General features: G+C 43.2%; 2 pseudogenes; both read right to left on the reverse strand.

Moving 5' to 3' along the window:
* Nucleotides 1-1,881: 1,881 nt before the first annotated feature.
* LOC136470349 (uncharacterized) lies at nucleotides 1,882-3,647 on the reverse strand (annotated as a pseudogene).
* Nucleotides 3,648-5,054, reverse strand: LOC136470350 (uncharacterized; annotated as a pseudogene).
* Nucleotides 5,055-5,886: the final 832 nt, after the last annotated feature.

Here is a 5,886-nt window from a genome sequence, read left to right on the forward strand (position 1 = left end):
AAAACTTTTCAACTACAAGTTGTAGATCTCGTCAAGCGCTACAATTTTGATATACTTCATCCGATTTCATAAGAAAAAGTTATGAATTATTTTTTTGTTGCAATCATTAATCAAGGCAGACATCTTAAGACGCTCGCCTTCATAAATTGATTTACGGAGTCGGTTGCCTTAAGACGACCGTCTCAAAAAATAGACTATTTTAACGACCGTCTCAGTAAATCAATTTATGGAGGCGGGCATTTTCTAACCGCCTTCGTAAATAAAATGACCGTCTCCATAAATCGATTTTGAGATGCGGCCATTTTTTGTGCCTAGGTAAATAAAACGACCGCCTCCGTTAATCGCTAGCATTAACAGCGGGGTTGGCTTTTGTAAAGGCCTCGGTTAATGTTTGGGCAGTACCTCGCAAAATTATTTTTGTAGTAGCGTATCCATAATTTGTTTTTTTAGGAGTTGCTACCCCACAATTTGTAGGTCCCCATGCTGGTTGAACCGTATACAAGCAACGTTGCATGCATAGAGCATATAAGACAATACGCTTACTCACTATATATACACCCTGGAATTATCGCTATTCGATGAGCCCACCTGCTTCGTTGCAGAACAAGAACCAGGCATGGCCAACCGCCCTAAGCAGTGTCACTTGCCTCAAAACCTGCTACTACTACTCTCTTGCACCGTTCCGATAGTAGCAGCTTCTACATCACAAACATACAACCCACGATATTCCCCCGCAGACCCCACTAGTGCACTGGAGCTCAGCACCGGCGGTTTCAGAGTTATTTCTACTGATGTCTGAACCCACCGCCAGTGGCATAGGCCAGTGGAAATAAGAAATACTACAAGCGGTTAGTCAAGATGCGCCAGTGTTAATAAATTTGTACTCATGGTTCCTCTTAAACAACCGCCAGTGATAATAGTATTTTCACAGGCGGTTGTAGTAAGCAATCCGCCAGTGTTAAAGCATTTTCACTGGCGGTTCGTTTAAGTCAGCCGCCGGTGTAACATTTTTAGCATAGGCGGTTGACCTAAATCTACCGCCTTTGAAATAATTTTTCCACATGCGGTTTATTAGCAAAATCGCCGGTGAATTATTTTTAAAAATTCAAAATTTGGCGCCATATATTTCCCACCAGTGAATTGTTTTTATTTCCCGCCATATATTTCCCGCCAATGAATATTGAATACAAATTGAAACGAATCCAAATAGAAATCACAAAAAATTATATTTGCATGCACGAAAAAAGCAATATTTGTTGCAGTCTACCAAAGTCATCACACGCTAATAATGTATACATAAAACAAATAAAGTTTCTTCCACTCATAGCTAGCTCGGTCCCATGACGTACTCCTCTAATAATCCTCGTGGTTTAGCTCTAGGCTGGCAATATCTACGAGATCTCGATACTGTGGTTGAGCTAATTCCGACTTCGGATCAAAATAATTCCCATTGAAGTGAATTATTTCTTTCATGATGAACCGACAGAAGTCCTCGCAAATGGCCATGAGGTCACCATTCTAGAGGCATACACTCGTGGGATTACACTTGTATACCTGTAAAAATAATAATAAGTCATCATACATTTACAACTAACCAATACGGAGAAGGCATCAGTAGTGATAAAACTTCACTTATGACTATTACTTACTTTGCTAGGGTTGTTGGTGTATCTCCCATTTTCTCTGAGAAACTCGGACACATAGTACCCACAAAGCACCGATCCTGGTGGTTGCTTGTGGCACTATATAAGAATTGGCAAGTGGTTACATAGTTGCTACGTATACTTATATATACAAGACGAATATATATGTTTATTTAAAATTTACCTTAAAGTTAATCCGCACATGTAGCGGTTTTCCGGCTTTTTTTAAATCATAGCGTTAACCCTTGAACTTGTAGAACCTGTATGCCCTGTAGTGCTCAAATGAATTCAACACGTCATATCGATCCAAACTCTCATATATGATATAGAAATGTTGAAAAGCACGCATGCAAATCTTGACTTACTGATCTAAAATATCGATGAACTTTTGATAACTGCTCTGTGGGAAATCTGTGGAGTCAAGGACCAAAAGTCGTCCTTCATGGAGATAAATGAATAAACAAATCTAATGATCGCTGCATGAATTTAATGAAGTCATGTTTTAAGACAGTAGTAAGTTTATAAATAAAAATTATTAAGGGAGTTTGGGACCAACATACTTGAACATGTGTGGTGCACATACAATACTCCTGTTTCTGAATTGAAGAAATGTGTTTCCTATGTAGGTGGCCACTGCTGTTTTCTGCTTTTGTTGCTCTTCCACTCTAATTTTGGCTATTTCATCATCGGGCTTGCCCACAAATAAGTCGTGGTCAGGACCCATAACCACCGTGTGCTCGTTCTGGCTTATTCAGGCCAGGTCAAAATACCCAACCTTTTTCTCCTCGTGAAGAAATGGGTTCTCAGTATACCGCATCTCCTGGTCTAATTGTTGCATTCTGTAGAGCGCATGACATTGTCAGATACTTCATGCCCTAACATTATATTAATTAGTAATAAAACATAGTTATGTATGAGCGACACTTACAGGCACCACACGCTCACGAGCTGGATGTCAAGTTTTCTGAGGCGAAACATCAACCAAATGTCCTCGAAGCCAACAGTAATCTTGCTATTGCCACCCATAAAAACTAGTGGTGGTACAGCTATGGAGAAGGCATTGATCTCAACCGAAGATGCTCTCATATACCAGTCATGCAACCTCTTCATCGCATGTGAAACACCACGGAGTTCGCACCACTGGAGTAGAGGCCTACCTGGAACATATTTATCGGTGGGGACATTATTGTAATCCTCTCTCGTAGGCTTCCGTATGGTGATCTTGTTGAAGGCGGACTTGGCAGCTTTCTGATGATTGGAACGTGTGTCTAGTTTCCTTGCCAATCTGACCATCCACTTCTTCATGGCCACCGGTGATGTCTCGTCCTTACCTAAGGGTGTAACCATTTTTGGCACAGACTGATGGTTTCCTTTAGCTACATGGCCTTTAGGTTCCGACGAGGCATCCTTCTTGCTCGGGGATGATGGTGGGTTCATGGATGTCGATACTGGTGGGTTAGGTAGAGGCTCCGAGTTGGTGTGGAGGCTAAATGATGGTGATGGGTTAGGTTCTGGTAATGGTGGTGCGTCACGAGATGGTAGGGTATGATGAGATGGTGAGGCTGCATGTGAGAACCCTCCTTCATCGTCCACTCTGAAAAATGGCATTGATGGAATAGGATCATTCAACCCAATGTCCTGTCGAGGCCATAAGATGAAGTCGTTGATAGCTTGATCGAGTTTCTTGACACCGTCAGGAGTGGGGATGTCTAGGAAGTCATCCCTATGTCCTTCGATGACTGTTAACACTTCTACCCAATAGTACTCCTCTGGCATTTTCTTGTTGTGATAGTCGCGGCCTAGGATCACCATACCAGTGGCAACTTCTATCATACGGATATTGGTGATACCATATGATATAACTAGGGAGCAAGCTATCGGTGTGACGATGTCATCAACTGCATAGTGCTCCCTATTTGTCGTAGATCCTATATTGCTTGGAACTATTGGAGAATCCGAGGGTTGCGTGATGACCATCTGCATCTGTGGTGTCTGTGTGATCATCTATGGCGGCTGTATTCTCGGTACTTGTTGACTTGACATTACACTAGCCAATTGTTGCCTTATCTTAGAATCAGGATTGGCCATGATTTCAACCAACATTTGTTTCATTTCTTGCTTAGCCTCCTCAAAATAATCTCGCATAGCTTCCTTGTAGCGGTCACGTTTTCTATACATCTCGGCATGCTCAGAAAATCCTTCCTTCTAGCCCAAATGGGACGAGACGCCTCGCACACGACTGGGGTGCTCTGGGTTACCCAGACCCACACTAAGGGTGTCCCTCTCTCTTGATGGCTTGAATGATCCTTCCTTCTGCTTAGCTACCATGGCCAAAATGTTCTTAGTTGCTTCATCGGTCATTGGATCTGGCCACGACAAACCAGCCTCACTTTCTTGTGGTTTTCGCGCACGAAGCCAGTCTCCAGCCCTTTTGGGTACATCCTCAACAACACCGATAACCCTGCCTCCCTCCTTGCAGCTTCTTCTACCCTCCATTTGGGAATAGCATGCTGGTAACCACCAGTTCCAAGGCGGTGGTGATATATGTTCTTCTTTGCAAGTTTAGCATTGGCTTGACTCATAGATAGGAACTCTTCTGATGTCTTCTGCTCAACAAAGGTCTTCCACTTAGCTGCTGTAATTCTCGGTTACTTCTTCATTGCGTCCAACCCTTTTTTCATGAACTTGGTATTCAATTCAGACCTCTAGTTATGAAAGTTGATTGCACATTGCCTCATTGTGTACTCCTTCACGACAGCTCGTGACTCGGTTGCAAAAATAAACCTTGTTCTCAACTTTTTCCACAAGTTCTTTTTGGTTTTGTTCGGCACTAGTTTCCAATTAGAGATTGTGATGTCAAGATTGTCCCTAATAAGGAAACCGATGGCGTTTCGATACTTAGCTGCCACCTGTATAGGTTGTATGGGATCTCCTTTCGGGCTTACTTCTGTAATAGAATATGTACGATCCGACCACTTGTTTACGCCCCGTTCCCCACGTTCCTGCTTCCTATCTTCGGTGGTTCTCTCAGTTGCCTCTGGTGTGGAATCCGATGCATCTTCCTCGGTTTGATTCCACAATTGAGAAGTTATATATATATATATATATATATATATATATATATATATATATATATATATATATATTCGGTACGTAGGTATGGATATGAATAACAACCCCTCGTGGCCCTTCATTGAAATTATTAAATTGTACCTCCTCATCTATTGGATTGTAAGTAGGGTCTCGGGTTTCGGCACGACGAGCTACCCTATCTATGCTAGGGCACGGATCAGACGGCGAACTCCACGATCCACTGGTGGTGTTGTGCTGCGAGTCTGATCCTTGGGCACCCGCCTCATCACCATTGTTTGGTTGGGCACCCTCCTCGTCACCATTGTTTGGAGAACTCATCAAGCTAATTCTGATTTATTGAATATTTATTTTATGTAAGCATCGTTTAACAACACAGACAATAAATACATAGTATGACAATATATGTGCATCTAGCATCGAATGGACATGAAATTTTCACACATAGCATGAATTGAATAAGCTACCATAAATATTCCACGCCAATAGGATAACAAAAACTATTGCTACAAATTAAGCATTACAAAATATGCTACCCTAGACTTAATATATATATATATATATATCGAACCATGTACAAATAATAACCAGCATAATATAAAAGTAATATTCGACCCTAGAACTAATTTATTTTTTCAGCAAAAAAAGCTACCCTAGAATTAATTTTATGATTATAACACATAATATACAAGTAAAGATGTTGAAACATATAATCATACAAGTAAAGATATTGAAACAAGCCCTTAATGGCCCAGTTAGGGTTTCAGCCTAGGGAAATGTGCCAGATGGGCCAGCCCAGGTAGGCAAGCGCCATGCCCAGCGGCGCTCTAGGGAAGGCAGTGCGTAGCGGCGCTCTAGGGAAATGTGCGTAGCGCTCTAGGGAAGGCACAAGCGGAGCATGGGAGGAGCTCCGGTGCGGGCGGGGCTCCGGCGTAGGCAGAGACGGCGGGGCTCCGAGGTAGGGCTCCGAGCTAGACGTGGCTCCAGCGTGGGACTCCGAGGCGGGGCTCCAACACGGCTCTAAGGCGAGGCTCCGAGACGGGGCTCCGGCGCGGCGAGACGACAAAGCTCCAAGATAGGGCTTTGGTGTGGCCCAGACGGCGTGGCTCCGTGGCGGGCGGGGCTACGGCCAAGATGACGGGCCTCCGAGGCG

Source organism: Miscanthus floridulus, chromosome 8 (genome assembly GCF_019320115.1).
Source record: "Miscanthus floridulus cultivar M001 chromosome 8, ASM1932011v1, whole genome shotgun sequence".
Taxonomy (NCBI): domain Eukaryota; kingdom Viridiplantae; phylum Streptophyta; class Magnoliopsida; order Poales; family Poaceae; genus Miscanthus; species Miscanthus floridulus.